At 28.0% G+C, this 24,162-nt stretch overlaps 3 long non-coding RNA genes across 3 annotated transcripts in view; all 3 read left to right on the top strand.

Annotated features, from left to right (window-relative positions):
* The window catches only part of LOC141350347 (uncharacterized), a 73,649-nt gene that overhangs the window by 4,624 nt on the left and 44,863 nt on the right, over positions 1–24,162 (top strand). Inside the window, exon 2 of the long non-coding RNA XR_012358454.1 lies at positions 384–464. This is a non-coding gene — a long non-coding RNA (uncharacterized lncRNA). The remainder of the gene's footprint in view (positions 1–383; positions 465–24,162) is intronic.
* Positions 7,732–22,242, top strand: LOC141350346 (uncharacterized). The gene is made up of 3 exons (XR_012358453.1): positions 7,732–7,810; positions 20,116–20,193; positions 22,163–22,242. It is a non-coding gene; the product is annotated as an uncharacterized lncRNA (long non-coding RNA).
* On the top strand, positions 11,587–13,917 carry LOC141350343 (uncharacterized). The gene is made up of 3 exons (XR_012358450.1): positions 11,587–11,670; positions 13,631–13,709; positions 13,831–13,917. It is a non-coding gene; the product is annotated as an uncharacterized lncRNA (long non-coding RNA).

Genomic DNA, 24,162 nt, shown 5'->3' with positions numbered 1-24,162 from the left:
TGAAGGTGTCATGTCAGTCTTATACACACCTCTTCAAGTAAAGTGTTACCAAGTTATTTTTCTAGTTTTTTATTTCCTACAGGGCAGGGGAAAGCAAGAGGTACGTAAAATAAAATGAAAGTTTCTAAGCAGTTGCACACATCTAAATGCTTTTTGGCATTCAGAAATAGACCCAGATTTCAGCCTTAGGGATACTTGCACTGAATCGCCAATTTCACATGTATTTTGTGTATTTTCAAAATACAAAATTCTGTATTTGTGTTTAATAAACATTTTTTCCTCACAGTATTTTGTATTTGTATTTATATACATTTTTCGACACAGTATTTTGTATTTGTATTTGAAATACATTTCCATGTATTTATGGCCATCTCTGCCAACAGAATAGGCATTGCCAGTAATTGAATTAACAGTGTTGACAGTGGGAGGTGGAGGGACATATACACAACATTTTTTCCTTTCAGGTTTGTTTATTATACTTTGTATCTTGCGTAATTATTATAAGTATTTGTATATGTTTTTATTGAAACATTTATTGAAAAAAAGCTAAACAATGAACTTTTTTTGCCCTACAGATTTATTGTCAGCATTTTAATTCAGAGGTGGATTCCAGTGGGTGGAGGAGGGCCATTATAAACATTTTTTTTTCTTTCAGGTAATAACTTGTTTGTTTGTTTGTTTGTTTGTTTATTATAGTTTGTTTCTTGCATAATTATTATAAATATTTGTATATGTTTTTATTGAAAGTAACATTTAATGAAAAAAAGCTAAACAATGAACTTTATTCCCCTACAGATTTATTGTCAGTATTTTAATTCAGAGGTGGATTCCAGTGGGTGGAGGAGGGCCATTATACACATTTTTTTTCTTTCAGGTAATAACTTGTTTGTTTGTTTGTTTGTTTGTTATACTTTGTTTCTTGCGTAATTATTATAAATATTATGTTTTTATTGAAACATTTAATGAAAAAAAGCTAAACAATGAACTTTTTCCCCTACAGATTTATTGTCAACATTTTAATTCAGAGGTGGATTCCAGTGGGTGGAGGAGGGCCATTATAGACAATTTTTTTCTTTCAGGTAATAACTTGTTTGTTTGTTTATTATACTTTGTTTCTTGCATAATTATCAATATCTGTATATGTTTTATTGAAAGTAACATTTAATGAAAAAAAGCTTAACAATGAACTTTATTCCCCTACAGATTTATTGTCAGCATTTTAATTCAGAGGTGGATTCCAGTGGGTGGAGGAGGGCCATTATACACAGTTTTTGGCTTTCAGGTAACTTGTTTGTTTGTTTATTATACTTTGTTTCTTGCATAATTATTATAAATATCTGTATATGTTTTAATTAAAACATTTATTGAAAAAAGCTAAACAATGAACTTTTTTCCCCTACAGATTTATTGTCAGCATTTTAATTCAGAGGTGGATTCCAGTGGGTGGAGGAGGGCCATTATACACAATTTTTTTTTTCTTTCAGGTAATAACTTGTTTGTTTGTTTATTATACTTTATTTCTGGCATAATTATTATAAATATTTGTATGTTTTATTGAAACATTTATTGAAAAAAAGCTAAACAATGAACTTTATTCCCCTACAGATTTATTGTCAACATTTTAATTCAGAGGTGGATTCCAGTGGGTGGAGGAGGGCCATTATACACAATTTTTTTTTCTTAACTTGTTTGTTTGTTTATTATACTTTGTTTATTGCATAATTATAAATATCTGTATATGTTTTTATTGAAACATTTAATGAAAAAAAGCTAAACAATGAACTTTTCCCCCTACAGATTTATTGTCAGCATTTTAATTCAGAGGTGGATTCCAGTGGGTGGAGGAGGGCCATTATACACAATTTTTTTTTCTTAACTTGTTTGTTTGTTTATTATACTTCGTTTATTGCATAATTATAAATATCTGTATATGTTTTTATTGAAACATTTAATGGATAAAAAGCTAAACAATTAACTTTTTCCCCTACAGATTTATTGTCAGCATTTTAATTCAGAGGTGGATTCCAGTGGGTGGAGGAGGGCCATTATACACCATTTTTGGTCTTTCAGGTAATAACTTGTTTTTTTTTTTATTATACTTTGTTTCTTGCATAATTATTATAAATATTTGTATATGTTTTTATTGAAACTAACATTTAATGAAAAAAGCTAAACAATTAACTTTATTCACTTACAGATTTATTGTCAGCATTTTAATTCAGAGGTGGATTCCAGTGGGTGGAGGAGGGCCATTATAAACATTTTTTTTTCTTTCAGGTAATAACTTGTTTGTTTGTTTGTTTATTATAGTTTGTTTCTTGCATAATTATTATAAATATTTGTATATGTTTTTATTGAAACTAACATTTAATGAAAAAAGCTAAACAATTAACTTTATTCACTTACAGATTTATTGTCAGCATTTTAATTCAGAGGTGGATTCCAGTGGGTGGAGGAGGGCCATTATACACAATTTTTTTTCTTTCAGGTAATAACTTGTTTGTTTGTTTGTTTATTATACTTTTTTTCTTGCATAATTATTATAAATATCTGTATATGTTTTTATTGAAACGTATAATGAAAAAAGCTAAACAATGATCTTTATTCCCCTACAGATTTATTGTCAGCATTTTAATTCAGAGGTGGATTCCAGTGGGTGGAGGAAGGACATTATACACATTTTTTTTCTTTCAGGTAAATAACTTGTTTGTTTGTTTATTATACTTTGTTTCTTGCATAATTATAAATATCTGTATATGTTTTAATTGAAACATTTATTGAAAAAAGCTAAATAATGAACTTTTTTCCGCTACAGATTATTTGCCAGGATTTTAATTCAGAGGTGGATTCCAGTGGGTGGAGGAGGGCCATTATACACAATTTTTTTTCTTTCAGGTAACTTATTTGTTTGTTTATTATACTTTGTTTCTTGCATAATTATAAATATCTGTATATGTTTTATTGAAAGTAACATTTAATGAAAAAAAAACTTAACAATGAACTTTTTTCCCCTACAGATTTATTGTCAGCATTTTAATTCGGAGGTGGATTCCAGTGGGTGGAGGAGGGACATTATACACAGATTTTTTTCTTTCAGGTAATAACTTGTTTGTTTGTTTGTTTATTATACTTTGTTTCTTGCATAATTATTATAAATATTTGTATATATTTTTATTGAAACTAACATTTAATGAAAAAAAGCTAAACAATTAACTTTATTCCCCTACAGATTTATTGTCAGCATTTTAATTCAGAGGTGGATTCCAGTGGGTGGAGGAGGGCCATTATACACAATTTTTGTCTTTCAGGTAACTTGTTTGTTTGTTTATTATACTTTGTTTCTTGCATAATTATTATAAATATTTGTATATGTTTTTATTGAAACATTTATTGAAAAAAAGCTAAACAATTAACTTTATTCCCCTACAGATTTATTGTCAGCATTTTAATTCAGAGGTGGATTCCAGTGGGTGGAGGAGGGCCATTATACACAATTTTTTTAATAACTTGTTGTTTGTTTATTATACTTTGTTTCTTGCATAATTATTATAAATATTTGTATATGTTTTTATTGAAAGTAACATTTAATGAAAAAAGCTAAACAATTAAGTTTATTCCCCTACAGATTTATTGTCAGCATTTTAATTCAGAGGTGGATTCCAGTGGGTGGAGGAGGGCCATTATACACAATTTTTTTTCTTTCAGGTAATAACTTGTTTGTTTGTATATTATACTTTGTTTCTTGCATAATTATTATAAATATTTGTATATGTTTTTATTGAAACTAACATTTAATGAAAAAAAGCTAAACAATTAACTTTATTCCCCTACAGATTTATTGTCAGCATTTTAATTCAGAGGTGGATTCCAGTGGGTGGAGGAGGGCCATTATACACAATTTTTGTCTTTCAGGTAACTTGTTTGTTTGTTTATTATACTTTGTTTCTTGCATAATTATTATAAATATTTGTATATGTTTTTATTGAAACTAACATTTAATGAAAAAAAGCTAAACAATTAACTTTTTTCCCCTACAGATTTATTGTCAGCATTTTAATTCAGAGGTGGATTCCAGTGGGTGGAGGAGGGCCATTATACACAATTTTTTTTCTTTCAGGTAATAACTTGTTTGTTTGTTTATTATACTTTGTTTCTTGCATAATTATTATAAATATTTGTATATGTTTTTATTGAAACATTTAATGAAAAAAAGCTAAACAATGAACTTTTTTCCCCTACAGATTTATTGTCAGCATTTTAATTCTAAGGTGGATTCCAGTGGGTGGAGGAGGGCCATTATACACAGATTTTTTTCTTTCAGGTAATAACTTGTTTGTTTGTTTGTTTATTATACTTTGTTTCTTGCATAATTATTATAAATATTTGTATATGTTTTTATTGAAAGTAACATTTAATGAAAAAAAGCTAAACAATTAACTTTATTCCCCTACAGATTTATTGTCAGCATTTTAATTCATAGGTGGATTCCAGTGGGTGGAGGAGGGCCATTATAAACATTTTTTTTTCTTTCAGGTAATAACTTGTTTGTTTGTTTGTTTATTATACTTTGTTTCTTGCATAATTATTATAAATATTTGTATATGTTTTTATTGAAAGTAACATTTAATGAAAAAAGCTAAACAATTAAGTTTATTCCCCTACAGATTTATTGTCAGCATTTTAATTCAGAGGTGGATTCCAGTGGGTGGAAGAGGGCCATTATACACAATTTTTGTCTTTCAGGTAACTTGTTTGTTTGTTTATTATACTTTGTTTCTTGCATAATTATTATAAATATTTGTATATGTTTTTATTGAAACATTTAATGAAAAAAATCTAAACAATGAACTTTTTTCCCCTACAGATTTATTGTCAGCATTTTAATTCAGAGGTGGATTCCAGTGGGTGGAGGAGGGCCATTATACACAATTTTTGCCTTTCAGGTATCTTGTTTGTTTGTTTATTATACTTTGTTTCTTGCATAATTATTATAAATATTTGTATATGTTTTTATTGAAACATTTAATGAAAAAAAGCTAAACAATGAACTTTTTTCCCCTACAGATTTATTGTCAGCATTTTAATTCAGAGGTGGATTCCAGTGGGTGGAGGAGGGCCATTATACACAATTTTTTTTCTTTCAGGTAATAACTTGTTGTTTGTTTATTATACTTTGTTTCTTGCATAATTATTATAAATATTTGTATATGTTTTTATTGAAAGTAACATTTAATGAAAAAAGCTAAGCAATTAAGTTTATTCCCCTACAGATTTATTGTCAGCATTTTAATTCAGAGGTGGATTCCAGTGGGTGGAGGAGGGCCATTATACACATTTTTTGTCTTTCAGGTAACTTGTTTGTTTGTTTATTATACTTTGTTTCTTGCATAATTATTATAAATATTTGTATATGTTTTTATTGAAACATTTAATGAAAAAAATCTAAACAATGAACTTTTTTACCCTACAGATTTATTGTCAGCATTTTAATTCAGAGGTGGATTCCAGTGGGTGGAGGAGGGCCATTATACACCATTTTTGGTCTTTCAGGTAATAACTTGTTTTTTGTTTATTATACTTTGTTTCTTGCATAATTATTATAAATATTTGTATATGTTTTTATTGAAACATTTAATGAAAAAAAGCTAAACAATGAACTTTTCCCCCTACAGATTTATTGTCAGCATTTTAATTCAGAGGTGGATTCCAGTGGGTGGAGGAGGGCCATTATACACCATTTTTGGTCTTTCAGGTAATAACTTGTTTTTTGTTTATTATACTTTGTTTCTTGCATAATTATTATAAATATTTGTATATGTTTTTATTGAAACATTTAATGAAAAAAAGCTAAACAATGAACTTTTCCCCCTACAGATTTATTGTCAGCATTTTAATTCAGAGGTGGATTCCAGTGGGTGGGGGAGGGACATTATACACAGATTTTTTTCTTTCAGGTAATAACTTGTTTGTTTGTATATTATACTTTGTTTTTTGCATAATTATAAATATCTGTATATGTTTTTATTGAAACATTTATTGAAAAAAAGCTAAACAATGATCTTTATTCCCCTACAGATTTATTGTCAGCATTTTACTTCAGAGGTGGATTCCAGTGGGTGGAGGAGGGCCATTATACACCATTTTTGTCTTTCAGGTAACTTGTTTGTTTGTTTATTATACTTTGTTTCTTGCATAATTATTATAAATATTTGTATATGTTTTTATTGAAACATTTAATGAAAAAAAGCTAAACAATGAACTTTATTCACTTACAGATTTATTGTCAGCATTTTAATTCAGAGGTGGATTCCAGTGGGTGGAGGAGGGCCATTATACACAATTTTTTTTCTTTCAGGTAATAACTTGTTTGTTTGTTTGTTTATTATACTTTTTTTCTTGCATAATTATTATAAATATCTGTATATGTTTTTATTGAAACGTGTAATGAAAAAAGCTAAACAATGATCTTTATTCCCCTACAGATTTATTGTCAGCATTTTAATTCAGAGGTGGATTCCAGTGGGTGGAGGAGGGCCATTATACACAATTTTTTTTCTTTCAGGTAACTTATTTGTTTGTTTATTATACTTTGTTTCTTGCATAATTATAAATATCTGTATATGTTTTATTGAAAGTAACATTTAATGAAAAAAAGCTTAACAATGAACTTTTTTCCCCTACAGATTTATTGTCAGCATTTTAATTCAGAGGTGGATTCCAGTGGGTGGAGGAGGGCCATTATACACAATTTTTTTTTCTTTCAGGTAAATAACTTGTTTGTTTGTTTTTTTGTTTATTATATTTTGTTTCTTGCATAATTATTATAAATATTTGTATATGTTTTTATTGAAACTAACATTTAATGAAAAAAAGCTAAACAATTAACTTTATTCCCCTACAGATTTATTGTCAGCATTTTAATTCAGAGGTGGATTCCAGTGGGTGGAGGAGGGCCATTATACACATTTTTTGTCTTTCAGGTAACTTGTTTGTTTGTTTATTATACTTTGTTTCTTGCATAATTATTATAAATATCTGTATATGTTTTAATTGAAACATTTATTGAAAAAAGCTAAACAATGAACTTTTTTCCCCTACAGATTTATTATCAACATTTTAATTCAGAGGTGGATTCCAGTGGGTGGAGGAGGGCCATTATACACCATTTTTGGTCTTTCAGGTAATAACTTGTTTTTTGTTTATTATACTTTGTTTCTTGCATAATTATTATAAATATTTGTATATGTTTTTATTGAAACTAACATTTAATGAAAAAAAGCTAAACAATTAACTTTATTCACTTACAGATTTATTGTCAGCATTTTAATTCAGAGGTGGATTCCAGTGGGTGGAGGAGGGCCATTATACACAATTTTTTTTCTTTCAGGTAATAACTTGTTTGTTTGTTTGTTTGTTTATTATACTTTGTTTCTTGCATAATTATTATAAATATTTGTATATGTTTTTATTGAAACGTGTAATGAAAAAAAGCTAAACAATGATCTTTATTCCCCTACAGATTTATTGTCAGCATTTTAATTCAGAGGTGGATTCCAGTGGGTGGAGGAGGGCCATTATACACAATTTTTTTTCTTTCAGGTAAATAACTTGTTTGTTTGTTTGTTTGTTTATTATACTTTGTTTCTTGCATAATTATTATAATTATCTGTATATGTTTTAATTGAAACATTTATTGAAAAAAGCTAAATAATGAACTTTTTTCCGCTACAGATTTATTGTCAGCATTTTAATTCAGAGGTGGATTCCAGTGGGTGGAGGAGGGCCATTATACACATTTTTTTTCTTTCAGGTAAATAACTTGTTTGTTTGTTTATTATACTTTGTTTCTTGCATAATTATAAATATCTGTATATGTTTTATTGAAAGTAACATTTAATGAAAAAAAGCTAAATAATGAACTTTTTTCCGCTACAGATTATTTGCCAGGATTTTAATTCAGAGGTGGATTCCAGTGGGTGGAGGAGGGCCATTATACACAATTTTTTTTCTTTCAGGTAACTTATTTGTTTGTTTATTATACTTTGTTTCTTGCATAATTATAAATATCTGTATATGTTTTATTGAAAGTAACATTTAATGAAAAAAAGCTTAACAATGAACTTTTTTCCGCTACAGATTTATTGTCAGCATTTTAATTCAGAGGTGGATTCCAGTGGGTGGAGGAGGGCCATTATACACAATTTTTTTTTCTTTCAGGTAAATAACTTGTTTGTTTGTTTTTTTGTTTATTATATTTTGTTTCTTCCATAATTATTATAAATATTTGTATATGTTTTTATTGAAACTAACATTTAATGAAAAAAAGCTAAACAATGAACTTTTTTCCCCTACAGATTTATTGTCAGCATTTTAATTCAGAGGTGGATTCCAGTGGGTGGAGGAGGGCCATTATACACAATTTTTTTAATAACTTGTTGTTTGTTTATTATACTTTGTTTCTTGCATAAGTATTATAAATATTTGTATATGTTTTTATTGAAACTAACATTTAATGAAAAAAAGCTAAACAATTAACTTTATTCCCCTACAGATTTATTGTCAGCATTTTAATTCAGAGGTGGATTCCAGTGGGTGGAGGAGGGCCATTATACACAATTTTTGTCTTTCAGGTAACTTGTTTGTTTGTTTATTATACTTTGTTTCTTGCATAATTATTATAAATATTTGTATATGTTTTTATTGAAACATTTATTGAAAAAAGCTAAACAATGAACTTTTTTACCCTACAGATTTATTGTCAGCATTTTACTTCAGAGGTGGATTCCAGTGGGTGGAGGAGGGCCATTATACACAATTTTTGTCTTTCAGGTAACTTGTTTGTTTGTTTATTATACTTTGTTTATTGCATAATTATTATAAATATTTGTATATGTTTTTATTGAAAGTAACATTTAATGAAAAAAAGCTAAACAATTAACTTTATTCCCCTACAGATTTATTGTCAGCATTTTAATTCAGAGGTGGATTCCAGTGGGTGGAGGAGGGCCATTATACACAATTTTTGTCTTTCAGGTAACTTGTTTGTTTGTTTATTATACTTTGTTTCTTGCATAATTATTATAAATATTTGTATATGTTTTTATTGAAACTAACATTTAATGAAAAAAAGCTAAACAATTAACTTTATTCCCCTACAGATTTATTGTCAGCATTTTAATTCAGAGGTGGATTCCAGTGGGTGGAGGAGGGCCATTATACACAATTTTTGTCTTTCAGGTAACTTGTTTGTTTGTTTATTATACTTTGTTTCTTGCATAATTATTATAAATATTTGTATATGCTTTTATTGAAACATTTAATGAAAAAAAGCTAAACAATGAACTTTTTTCCCCTACAGATTTATTGTCAGCATTTTAATTCAGAGGTGGATTCCAGTGGGTGGAGGAGGGCCATTATACACAATTTTTTTAATAACTTGTTGTTTGTTTATTATACTTTGTTTCTTGCATAAATATTATAAATATTTGTATATGTTTTTATTGAAAGTAACATTTAATGAAAAAAGCTAAACAATTAAGTTTATTCCCCTACAGATTTATTGTCAGCATTTTAATTCAGAGGTGGATTCCAGTGGGTGGAGGAGGGCCATTATACACAATTTTTTTTCTTTCAGGTAATAACTTGTTTGTTTGTATATTATACTTTGTTTCTTGCATAATTATTATAAATATTTGTATATGCTTTTATTGAAACATTTAATGAAAAAAAGCTAAACAATGATCTTTATTCCCCTACAGATTTATTGTCAGCATTTTAATTCAGAGGTGGATTCCAGTGGGTGGAGGAGGGCCATTATACACAATTTTTGTCTTTCAGGTAACTTGTTTGTTTGTTTATTATACTTTGTTTCTTGCATAATTATTATAAATATTTGTATATGTTTTTATTGAAACATTTAATGAAAAAAAGCTAAACAATGAACTTTTTTCCCCTACAGATTTATTGTCAGCATTTTAATTCAGAGGTGGATTCCAGTGGGTGGAGGAGGGCCATTATACACAATTTTTTTTCTTTCAGGTAATAACTTGTTGTTTGTTTATTATACTTTGTTTCTTGCATAATTATTATAAATATTTGTATATGTTTTTATTGAAAGTAACATTTAATGAAAAAAGCTAAACAATTAAGTTTATTCCCCTACAGATTTATTGTCAGCATTTTAATTCAGAGGTGGATTCCAGTGGGTGGAGGAGGGCCATTATACACAATTTTTTTTCTTTCAGGTAATAACTTGTTTGTTTGTATATTATACTTTGTTTCTTGCATAATTATTATAAATATTTGTATATGTTTTTATTGAAACTAACATTTAATGAAAAAAAGCTAAACAATTAACTTTATTCCCCTACAGATTTATTGTCAGCATTTTAATTCAGAGGTGGATTCCAGTGGGTGGAGGAGGGCCATTATACACAATTTTTGTCTTTCAGGTAACTTGTTTGTTTGTTTATTATACTTTGTTTCTTGCATAATTATTATAAATATTTGTATATGTTTTTATTGAAACATTTATTGAAAAAAGCTAAACAATGAACTTTTTTACCCTACAGATTTATTGTCAGTATTTTACTTCAGAGGTGGATTCCAGTGGGTGGAGGAGGGCCATTATACACAATTTTTGTCTTTCAGGTAACTTGTTTGTTTGTTTATTATACTTTGTTTATTGCATAATTATTATAAATATTTGTATATGTTTTTATTGAAAGTAACATTTAATGAAAAAAAGCTAAACAATTAACTTTATTCACTTACAGATTTATTGTCAGCATTTTAATTCAGAGGTGGATTCCAGTGGGTGGAGGAGGGCCATTATACACAATTATTTTTTCTTTCAGGTAATAACTTGTTTGTTTGTTTGTTTGTTTATTATACTTTTTTTCTTGCATAATTATTATAATTATCTGTATATGTTTTTATTGAAACGTGTAATGAAAAAAGCTAAACAATGATCTTTATTCCCCTACAGATTTATTGTCAGCATTTTAATTCAGAGGTGGATTCCAGTGGGTGGAGGAAGGACATTATACACATTTTTTTTCTTTCAGGTAAATAACTTGTTTGTTTGTTTATTATACTTTGTTTCTTGCATAATTATAAATATCTGTATATGTTTTAATTGAAACATTTATTGAAAAAAGCTAAATAATGAACTTTTTTCCGCTACAGATTATTTGCCAGGATTTTAATTCAGAGGTGGATTCCAGTGGGTGGAGGAGGGCCATTATACACAATTTTTTTTCTTTCAGGTAACTTATTTGTTTGTTTATTATACTTTGTTTCTTGCATAATTATAAATATCTGTATATGTTTTATTGAAAGTAACATTTAATGAAAAAAAGCTTAACAATGAACTTTTTTCCGCTACAGATTTATTGTCAGCATTTTAATTCAGAGGTGGATTCCAGTGGGTGGAGGAGGGCCATTATACACAATTTTTTTTCTTTCAGGTAACTTATTTGTTTGTTTATTATACTTTGTTTCTTGCATAATTATAAATATCTGTATATGTTTTATTGAAAGTAACATTTAATGAAAAAAAGCTTAACAATGAACTTTTTTCCGCTACAGATTTATTGTCAGCATTTTAATTCAGAGGTGGATTCCAGTGGGTGGAGGAGGGCCATTATACACAATTTTTTTTTCTTTCAGGTAAATAACTTGTTTGTTTGTTTTTTTGTTTATTATATTTTGTTTCTTCCATAATTATTATAAATATTTGTATATGTTTTTATTGAAACTAACATTTAATGAAAAAAAGCTAAACAATGAACTTTTTTCCCCTACAGATTTATTGTCAGCATTTTAATTCAGAGGTGGATTCCAGTGGGTGGAGGAGGGCCATTATACACAATTTTTTTAATAACTTGTTGTTTGTTTATTATACTTTGTTTCTTGCATAAATATTATAAATATTTGTATATGTTTTTATTGAAACTAACATTTAATGAAAAAAAGCTAAACAATGAACTTTTTTCCGCTACAGATTTATTGTCAGCATTTTAATTCAGAGGTGGATTCCAGTGGGTGGAGGAGGGCCATTATACACAATTTTTTTTCTTTCAGGTAATAACTTGTTTGTTTGTTTATTATACTTTGTTTCTTGCATAATTATTATAAATATTTGTATATGTTTTTATTGAAACTAACATTTAATGAAAAAAGCTAAACAATTAACTTCATTCCCCTACAGATTTATTGTCAGCATTTTAATTCAGAGGTGGATTCCAGTGGGTGGAGGAGGGCCATTATACACAATTTTTGTCTTTCAGGTAACTTGTTTGTTTGTTTGTTTAATATACTTTGTTTCTTGCATAATTATTATAAATATTTGTATATGCTTTTATTGAAACATTTAATGAAAAAAAGCTAAACAATGAACTTTTTTCCCCTACAGATTTATTGTCAGCATTTTAATTCAGAGGTGGATTCCAGTGGGTGGAGGAGGGCCATTATACACAATTTTTTTAATAACTTGTTGTTTGTTTATTATACTTTGTTTCTTGCATAAATATTATAAATATTTGTATATGTTTTTATTGAAAGTAACATTTAATGAAAAAAGCTAAACAATTAAGTTTATTCCCCTACAGATTTATTGTCAGCATTTTAATTCAGAGGTGGATTCCAGTGGGTGGAGGAGGGCCATTATACACAATTTTTTTTCTTTCAGGTAATAACTTGTTTGTTTGTTTATTATACTTTGTTTCTTGCATAATTATTATAAATATTTGTATATGTTTTTATTGAAACTAACATTTAATGAAAAAAGCTAAACAATTAACTTTATTCCCCTACAGATTTATTGTCAGCATTTTAATTCAGAGGTGGATTCCAGTGGGTGGAGGAGGGCCATTATACACAATTTTTGTCTTTCAGGTAACTTGTTTGTTTGTTTATTATACTTTGTTTATTGCATAATTATTATAAATATTTGTATATGTTTTTATTGAAAGTAACATTTAATGAAAAAAAGCTAAACAATTAACTTTATTCCCCTACAGATTTATTGTCAGCATTTTAATTCAGAGGTGGATTCCAGTGGGTGGAGGACGGCCATTATACACAGATTTTTGTCTTTCAGGTAACTTGTTTTTTGTTTATTATACTTTGTTTCTTGCATAATTATTATAAATATTTGTATATGTTTTTATTGAAACTAACATTTAATGAAAAAAAGCTAAACAATGAACTTTTCCCCCTACAGATTTATTGTCAGCATTTTAATTCAGAGGTGGATTCCAGTGGGTGGAGGAGGGCCATTATACACCATTTTTGGTCTTTCAGGTAATAACTTGTTTTTTGTTTATTATACTTTGTTTCTTGCATAATTATTATAAATATTTGTATATGTTTTTATTGAAAGTAACATTTAATGAAAAAAGCTAAACAATTAACTTTATTCCCCTACAGATTTATTGTCAGCATTTTAATTCAGAGGTGGATTCCAGTGGGTGGAGGAGGGCCATTATACACCATTTTTGTCTTTCAGGTAACTTGTTTGTTTGTTTATTATACTTTGTTTCTTGCATAATTATTATAAATATTTGTATATGTTTTTATTGAAACATTTAATGAAAAAAAGCTAAACAATGAACTTTTCCCCCTACAGATTTATTGTCAGCATTTTAATTCAGAGGTGGATTCCAGTGGGTGGAGGAAGGACATTATACACATTTTTTTTCTTTCAGGTAAATAACTTGTTTGTTTGTTTATTATACTTTGTTTCTTGCATAATTATAAATATCTGTATATGTTTTAATTGAAACATTTATTGAAAAAAGCTAAATAATGAACTTTTTTCCACTACAGATTATTTGCCAGGATTTTAATTCAGAGGTGGATTCCAGTGGGTGGAGGAGGGCCATTATACACAATTTTTTTTCTTTCAGGTAACTTATTTGTTTGTTTATTATACTTTGTTTCTTGCATAATTATAAATATCTGTATATGTTTTATTGAAAGTAACATTTAATGAAAAAAAGCTAAATAATGAACTTTTTTCCGCTACAGATTATTTGCCAGGATTTTAATTCAGAGGTGGATTCCAGTGGGTGGAGGAGGGCCATTATACACAATTTTTTTAATAACTTGTTGTTTGTTTATTATACTTTGTTTCTTGCATAAGTATTATAAATATTTGTATATGTTTTAATTGAAACTAACATTTAATGAAAAAAAGCTAAACAATGAACTTTTTTCCGCTACAGATTTATTGTCAGCATTTTAATTCAGAGGTGGATTCCAGTGGGTGGAGGAGGGCCATTATACACAATTTTTTTTTCTTTCAGGTAAATAACTTGTTTGTTTGTTTTTTTGTTTATTATATTTTGTTTCTTCCATAATTATTATAAATATTTGTATATGTTTTTATTGAAACTAACATTTAATGAAAAAAAGCTAAACAATGAACTTTTTTCCCCTACAGATTTATTGTCAGCATTTTAATTCAGAGGTGGATTCCAGTGGGTGGAGGAGGGCCATTATACACAATTTTTTTAATAACTTGTTGTTTGTTTATTATACTTTGTTTCTTGCATAAGTATTATAAATATTTGTATATGTTTTTATTGAAACTAACATTTAATGAAAAAAAGCTAAACAATGAACTTTTTTCCGCTACAGATTTATTGTCAGCATTTTAATTCAGAGGTGGATTCCAGTGGGTGGAGGAGGGCCATTATACACAATTTTTTTTCTTTCAGGTAATAACTTGTTTGTTTGTATATTATACTTTGTTTCTTGCATAATTATTATAAATATTTGTATATGTTTTTATTGAAACTAACATTTAATGAAAAAAAGCTAAACAATTAACTTTATTCCCCTACAGATTTATTGTCAGCATTTTAATTCAGAGGTGGATTCCAGTGGGTGGAGGAGGGCCATTATACACAATTTTTGTCTTTCAGGTAACTTGTTTGTTTGTTTATTATACTTTGTTTCTTGCATAATTATTATAAATATTTGTATATGTTTTTATTGAAACATTTATTGAAAAAAAGCTAAACAATTAACTTTATTCCCCTACAGATTTATTGTCAGCATTTTAATTCAGAGGTGGATTCCAGTGGGTGGAGGAGGGCCATTATACACAATTTTTGTCTTTCAGGTAACTTGTTTGTTTGTTTATTATACTTTGTTTCTTGCATAATTATTATAAATATTTGTATATGCTTTTATTGAAACATTTAATGAAAAAAAGCTAAACAATGAACTTTTTTCCCCTACAGATTTATTGTCAGCATTTTAATTCAGAGGTGGATTCCAGTGGGTGGAGGAGGGCCATTATACACAATTTTTTTAATAACTTGTTGTTTGTTTATTATACTTTGTTTCTTGCATAAATATTATAAATATTTGTATATGTTTTTATTGAAAGTAACATTTAATGAAAAAAGCTAAACAATTAAGTTTATTCCCCTACAGATTTATTGTCAGCATTTTAATTCAGAGGTGGATTCCAGTGGGTGGAGGAGGGCCATTATACACAATTTTTTTTCTTTCAGGTAATAACTTGTTTGTTTGTATATTATACTTTGTTTCTTGCATAATTATTATAAATATTTGTATATGCTTTTATTGAAACATTTAATGAAAAAAAGCTAAACAATGATCTTTATTCCCCTACAGATTTATTGTCAGCATTTTAATTCAGAGGTGGATTCCAGTGGGTGGAGGAGGGCCATTATACACAATTTTTGTCTTTCAGGTAACTTGTTTGTTTGTTTATTATACTTTGTTTCTTGCATAATTATTATAAATATTTGTATATGTTTTTATTGAAACATTTAATGAAAAAAAGCTAAACAATGAACTTTTTTCCCCTACAGATTTATTGTCAGCATTTTAATTCAGAGGTGGATTCCAGTGGGTGGAGGAGGGCCATTATACACAATTTTTTTTCTTTCAGGTAATAACTTGTTGTTTGTTTATTATACTTTGTTTCTTGCATAATTATTATAAATATTTGTATATGTTTTTATTGACAGTAACATTTAATAAAAAAAGCTAAACAATTAAGTTTATTCCCCTACAGATTTATTGTCAGCATTTTAATTCAGAGGTGGATTCCAGTGGGTAGAGGAGGGCCATTATACACAATTTATTTTCTTTCAGGTAAAATAACTTGTTTGTTTGTATATTATACTTTGTTTCTTGCATAATTATAAATATCTGTATATGTTTTTATTGAAACTAACATTTAATGAAAAAAAGCTAAACAATTAACTTTATTCCCCTACAGATTTATTGTCAGCATTTTAATTCAGAGGTGGATTCCAGTGGGTGGAGGAGGGCCATTATACACAATTTTTGTCTTTCAGGTAACTTGTTTGTTTGTTTATTATACTTTGTTTATTGCATAATTATTATAAATATTTGTATATGTTTTTATTGAAAGTAACATTTAATGAAAAAAAGCTAAACAATTAACTTTATTCCCCTACAGATTTATTGTCAGCATTTTAATTCAGAGGTGGATTCCAGTGGGTGGAGGAGGGCCATTATACACAGATTTTTGTCTTTCAGGTAACTTGTTTGTTTGTTTATTATACTTTGTTTATTGCATAATTATTATAAATATTTGTATATGTTTTTATTGAAACATTTAATGAAAAAAATCTAAACAATGAACTTTTTTCCCCTACAGATTTATTGTCAGCATTTTAATTCAGAGGTGGATTCCAGTGGGTGGAGGAGGGACATTATACACAGATTTTTTTCTTTCAGGTAATAACTTGTTTGTTTGTATATTATACTTTGTTTTTTGCATAATTATAAATATCTGTATATGATTTTATTTAAACATTTAATGGAGAAAAAGCTAAACAATTATAATTTGCCCCTACAGATTTATTGTCAGCATTTTAATTCAGAGGTGGATTCCAGTGGGTGGAGGAGGGCCATTAAACACAATTTTTTTTCTTTCAGGTAATAACTTGTTTGTTTGTTTATTATACTTTGTTTCTTGCATAATTATTATCAACACAGTCTCACACCCATGGCGTCAATATTTGACGACACTTGACCATGCGTCAATATGTTGACGCGGAGGGTACCCCTTTCGCGTCACTTTTTGACGAACTAGGGACTTCAATACTATGAGGTACGCGAAATTAAACAGTTCTCACCTGACATTGGGGTTAGGGATAGGTTTGGGTAGGGATGTCATTATGTAAATCTAACCCTAAACTGACGCGAAAATGGTAGAAAATGGTAAGAAAATAGGAAAGAGAATTTCGCGTACCTCATAGTATTGAAGTCCCTAGTTCGTCAAAAAATGACGCGAAAGGGGTACCCTCCGCGTCAACATATTGACGCATGGTCAAGTGTCGTCAAATATTGACGCCATGGGTGTGAGACTGCGTTGTTATTATAAATATTTGTATATGTTTTTATTGAAACTAACATTTAATGAAAAAAGCTAAACAATTAAGTTTATTCCCCTACAGATTTATTGTCAGCATTTTACTTCAGAGGTGGATTCCAGTGGGTGGAGGAGGGACATTATACACAATTTTTGTCTTTCAGGTAACTTGTTTGTTTGTTTATTATACTTTGTTTCTTGCATAATTATTATAAATATTTGTATATGTTTTTATTGAAACATTTAATGAAAAAAAGCTAAACAATGAACTTTTCCCCCTACAGATTTATTGTCAGCATTTTAATTCAGAGGTGGATTCCAGTGGGTGGAGGAGGGCCATTATACACCATTTTTGGTCTTTCAGGTAATAACTTGTTTTTTGTTTATTATACTTTGTTTCTTGCATAATTATTATAAATATTTGTATATGTTTTTATTGAAAGTAACATTTAATGAAAAAAAGCTAAACAATTAACTTTATTCACTTACAGATTTATTGTCAGCATTTTAATTCAGAGGTGGATTCCAGTGGGTGGAGGAGGGCCATTATACACAATTTTTTTTCTTTCAGGTAATAACTTGTTTGTTTGTTTGTTTGTTTATTATACTTTTTTTCTTGCATAATTATAAATATCTGTATATGTTTTAATTGAAACATTTATTGAAAAAAGCTAAATAATGAACTTTTTTCCGCTACAGATTATTTGCCAGGATTTTAATTCAGAGGTGGATTCCAGTGGGTGGAGGAGGGCCATTATACACAATTTTTTTAATAACTTGTTGTTTGTTTATTATACTTTGTTTCTTGCATAATTATAAATATCTGTATATGTTTTATTGAAAGTAACATTTCATGAAAAAAAGCTTAACAATGAACTTTTTTCCGCTACAGATTTATTGTCAGCATTTTAATTCAGAGGTGGATTCCAGTGGGTGGAGGAGGGCCATTATACACAATTTTTTTTCTTTCAGGTAACTTATTTGTTTGTTTATTATACTTTGTTTCTTGCATAATTATAAATATCTGTATATGTTTTATTGAAAGTAACATTTAATGAAAAAAAGCTTAACAATGAACTTTTTTCCGCTACAGATTTATTGTCAGCATTTTAATTCAGAGGTGGATTCCAGTGGGTGGAGGAGGGCCATTATACACAATTTTTTTTTCTTTCAGGTAAATAACTTGTTTGTTTGTTTTTTTGTTTATTATATTTTGTTTCTTCCATAATTATTATAAATATTTGTATATGTTTTTATTGAAACTAACATTTAATGAAAAAAAGCTAAACAATGAACTTTTTTCCCCTACAGATTTATTGTCAGCATTTTAATTCAGAGGTGGATTCCAGTGGGTGGAGGAGGGCCATTATACACAATTTTTTTAATAACTTGTTGTTTGTTTATTATACTTTGTTTCTTGCATAAATATTATAAATATTTGTATATGTTTTTATTGAAAGTAACATTTAATGAAAAAAGCTAAACAATTAAGTTTATTCCCCTACAGATTTATTGTCAGCATTTTAATTCAGAGGTGGATTCCAGTGGGTGGAGGAGGGCCATTATACACAATTTTTTTTCTTTCAGGTTATAACTTGTTTGTTTGTTTATTATACTTTGTTTCTTGCATAATTATTATAAATATTTGTATATGTTTTTATTGAAACTAACATTTAATGAAAAAAAGCTAAACAATTAACTTTATTCCCCTACAGATTTATTGTCAGCATTTTAATTCAGAGGTGGATTCCAGTGGGTGGAGGAGGGCCATTATACACAATTTTTTTTCTTTCAGGTAATAACTTGTTTGTTTGTTTATTATACTTTGTTTCTTGCATAATTATTATAAATATTTGTATATGTTTTTATTGAAACTAACATTTAATGAAAAAAGCTAAACAATTAACTTCATTCCCCTACAGATTTATTGTCAGCATTTTAATTCAGAGGTGGATTCCAGTGGGTGGAGGAGGGCCATTATACACAATTTTTGTCTTTCAGGTAACTTGTTTGTTTGTTTGTTTAATATACTTTGTTTCTTGCATAATTATTATAAATATTTGTATATGCTTTTATTGAAACATTTAATGAAAAAAAGCTAAACAATGAACTTTTTTCCCCTACAGATTTATTGTCAGCATTTTAATTCAGAGGTGGATTCCAGTGGGTGGAGGAGGGCCATTATACACAATTTTTTTAATAACTTGTTGTTTGTTTATTATACTTTGTTTCTTGCATAAATATTATAAATATTTGTATATGTTTTTATTGAAAGTAACATTTAATGAAAAAAGCTAAACAATTAAGTTTATTCCCCTACAGATTTATTGTCAGCATTTTAATTCAGAGGTGGATTCCAGTGGGTGGAGGAGGGCCATTATACACAATTTTTTTTCTTTCAGGTAATAACTTGTTTGTTTGTTTATTATACTTTGTTTCTTGCATAATTATTATAAATATTTGTATATGTTTTTATTGAAACTAACATTTAATGAAAAAAGCTAAACAATTAACTTTATTCCCCTACAGATTTATTGTCAGCATTTTAATTCAGAGGTGGATTCCAGTGGGTGGAGGAGGGCCATTATACACAATTTTTGTCTTTCAGGTAACTTGTTTGTTTGTTTATTATACTTTGTTTCTTGCATAATTATTATAAATATTTGTATATGTTTTTATTGAAACATTTAATGAAAAAAAGCTAAACAATTAACTTTATTCCCCTACAGATTTATTGTCAGCATTTTAATTCAGAGGTGGATTCCAGTGGGTGGAGGAGGGCCATTATACACATTTTTTTCTTTCAGGTAATAACTTGTTTGTTTGTTTATTATACTTTGTTTCTTGTGTAATTAATATAAATATCTGTATATGTTTTTATTGAAACATGTCATGAAAAAAAGCTAAACAATGAACTTTTTTCCCCTACAGATTTATTGTCAGCATTTTAATTCAGAGGTGGATTCCAGTGGGTGGAGGAGGGCCATTATACACAATTTTTTTTCTTTCAGGTAATAACTTGTTTGTTTGTTTGTTTATTATACTTTGTTTCTTGCATAATTATTATAAATATTTGTATATGTTTTTATTGAAACTAACATTTAATGAAAAAAGCTAAACAATTAACTTCATTCCGCTACAGATTTATTGTCAGCATTTTAATTCAGAGGTGGATTCCAGTGGGTGGAGGAGGGCCATTATACACAGATTTTTTTCTTTCAGGTAATAACTTGTTTGTTTGTTTGTTTATTATACTTTGTTTCTTGCATAATTATTATAAATATTTGTATATGTTTTTATTGAAACATTTAATGAAAAAAAGCTAAACAATGAACTTTTTTCCCCTACAGATTTATTGTCAGCATTTTAATTCAGAGGTGGATTCCAGTGGGTGGAGGAGGGCCATTATACACAGATTTTTTTCTTTCAGGTAATAACTTGTTTGTTTGTTTGTTTATTATACTTTGTTTCTTGCATAATTATTATAAATATTTGTATATGTTTTTATTGAAAGTAACATTTAATGAAAAAAAGCTAAACAATTAACTTTATTCCCCTACAGATTTATTGTCAGCATTTTAATTCAGAGGTGGATTCCAGTGGGTGGAGGAGGGCCATTATACACAATTTTTGTCTTTCAGGTAACTTGTTTGTTTGTTTATTATACTTTGTTTCTTGCATAATTATTATAAATATTTGTATATGTTTTTATTGAAACATTTAATGAAAAAAATCTAAACAATGAACTTTTTTCCCCTACAGATTTATTGTCAGCATTTTAATTCAGAGGTGGATTCCAGTGGGTGGAGGAGGGCCATTATACACCATTTTTGGTCTTTCAGGTAATAACTTGTTTTTTGTTTATTATACTTTGTTTCTTGCATAATTATAAATATCTGTATATGTTTTATTGAAAGTAACATTTAATGAAAAAAAGCTTAACAATGAACTTTTTTCCCCTACAGATTAATTGACAGCATTTTAATTCAGAAGTCCAGTGGGTGGAGGAGGGCCATTATACACAATTTTTTTTTCTTTCAGGTAAATAACTTGTTTGTTTGTTTTTTTGTTTATTATATTTTGTTTCTTGCATAATTATTATAAATATTTGTATATGTTTTTATTGAAACTAACATTTAATGAAAAAAAGCTAAACAATTAACTTTATTCCCCTACAGATTTATTGTCAGCATTTTAATTCAGAGGTGGATTCCAGTGGGTGGAGGAGGGCCATTATACACATTTTTTGTCTTTCAGGTAACTTGTTTGTTTGTTTATTATACTTTGTTTCTTGCATAATTATTATAAATATCTGTATATGTTTTAATTGAAACATTTATTGAAAAAAGCTAAACAATGAACTTTTTTCCCCTACAGATTTATTGTCAACATTTTAATTCAGAGGTGGATTCCAGTGGGTGGAGGAGGGCCATTATACACAATTTTTTTTTCTTAACTTGTTTGTTTGTTTATTATACTTTGTTTATTGCATAATTATTATAAATATTTGTATATGTTTTTATTGAAACTAACATTTAATGAAAAAAGCTAAACAATTAACTTTATTCCCCTACAGATTTATTGTCAGCATTTTAATTCAGAGGTGGATTCCAGTGGGTGGAGGAGGGCCATTATACACAATTTTTGTCTTTCAGGTAACTTGTTTGTTTGTTTATTATACTTTGTTTCTTGCATAATTATTATAAATATTTGTATATGTTTTTATTGAAACATTTAATGAAAAAAAGCTAAACAATTAACTTTATTCCCCTACAGATTTATTGTCAGCATTTTAATTCAGAGGTGGATTCCAGTGGGTGGAGGAGGGCCATTATACACATTTTTTTCTTTCAGGTAATAACTTGTTTGTTTGTTTATTATACTTTGTTTCTTGTGTAATTAATATAAATATCTGTATATGTTTTTATTGAAACATGTCATGAAAAAAAGCTAAACAATGAACTTTTTTCCCCTACAGATTTATTGTCAGCATTTTAATTCAGAGGTGGATTCCAGTGGGTGGAGGAGGGCCATTATACACAATTTTTTTTCTTTCAGGTAATAACTTGTTTGTTTGTTTGTTTATTATACTTTGTTTCTTGCATAATTATTATAAATATTTGTATATGTTTTTATTGAAACTAACATTTAATGAAAAAAGCTAAACAATGAACTTTATTCCCCTACAGATTTATTGTCAGCATTTTAATTCAGAGGTGGATTCCAGTGGGTGGAGGAGGGCCATTATACACAGATTTTTTTCTTTCAGGTAATAACTTGTTTGTTTGTTTGTTTATTATACTTTGTTTCTTGCATAATTATTATAAATATTTGTATATGTTTTTATTGAAACATTTAATGAAAAAAAGCTAAACAATGAACTTTTTTCCCCTACAGATTTATTGTCAGCATTTTAATTCAGAGGTGGATTCCAGTGGGTGGAGGAGGGCCATTATACACAGATTTTTTTCTTTCAGGTAATAACTTGTTTGTTTGTTTGTTTATTATACTTTGTTTCTTGCATAATTATTATAAATATTTGTATATGTTTTTATTGAAAGTAACATTTAATGAAAAAAAGCTAAACAATTAACTTTATTCCCCTACAGATTTATTGTCAGCATTTTAATTCAGAGGTGGATTCCAGTGGGTGGAGGAGGGCCATTATACACAATTTTTGTCTTTCAGGTAACTTGTTTGTTTGTTTATTATACTTTGTTTCTTGCATAATTATTATAAATATTTGTATATGTTTTTATTGAAACATTTAATGAAAAAAATCTAAACAATGAACTTTTTTCCCCTACAGATTTATTGTCAGCATTTTAATTCAGAGGTGGATTCCAGTGGGTGGGGGAGGGACATTATACACAGATTTTTTTCTTTCAGGTAATAACTTGTTTGTTTGTATATTATACTTTGTTTTTTGCATAATTATAAATATCTGTATATGTTTTTATTGAAACATTTATTGAAAAAAAGCTAAACAATGATCTTTATTCCCCTACAGATTTATTGTCAGCATTTTAATTCAGAGGTGGATTCCAGTGGGTGGAGGAGGGCCATTATACACCATTTTTGGTCTTTCAGGTAATAACTTGTTTTTTGTTTATTATACTTTGTTTCTTGCATAATTATAAATATCTGTATATGTTTTATTGAAAGTAACATTTAATGAAAAAAAGCTTAACAATGAACTTTTTTCCCCTACAGATTTATTGTCAGCATTTTAATTCAGAGGTGGATTCCAGTGGGTGGAGGAGGGCCATTATACACAATTTTTTTTTCTTTCAGGTAAATAACTTGTTTGTTTGTTTTTTTGTTTATTATATTTTGTTTCTTGCATAATTATTATAAATATTTGTATATGTTTTTATTGAAACTAACATTTAATGAAAAAAAGCTAAACAATTAACTTTATTCCCCTACAGATTTATTGTCAGCATTTTAATTCAGAGGTGGATTCCAGTGGGTGGAGGAGCGCCATTATACACATATTTTGTCTTTCAGGTAACTTGTTTGTTTGTTTATTATACTTTGTTTCTTGCATAATTATTATAAATATCTGTATATGTTTTAATTGAAACATTTATTGAAAAAAGCTAAACAATGAACTTTTTTCCCCTACAGATTTATTGTCAACATTTTAATTCAGAGGTGGATTCCAGTGGGTGGAGGAGGGCCATTATACACAATTTTTTTTTCTTAACTTGTTTGTTTGTTTATTATACTTTGTTTATTGCATAATTATAAATATCTGTATATGTTTTTATTGA

Source organism: Misgurnus anguillicaudatus, chromosome 18 (assembly GCF_027580225.2).
Source record: "Misgurnus anguillicaudatus chromosome 18, ASM2758022v2, whole genome shotgun sequence".
Lineage (NCBI taxonomy): Eukaryota > Metazoa > Chordata > Actinopteri > Cypriniformes > Cobitidae > Misgurnus > Misgurnus anguillicaudatus.
This window is presented reverse-complemented; position numbering and strand designations above follow the sequence as displayed.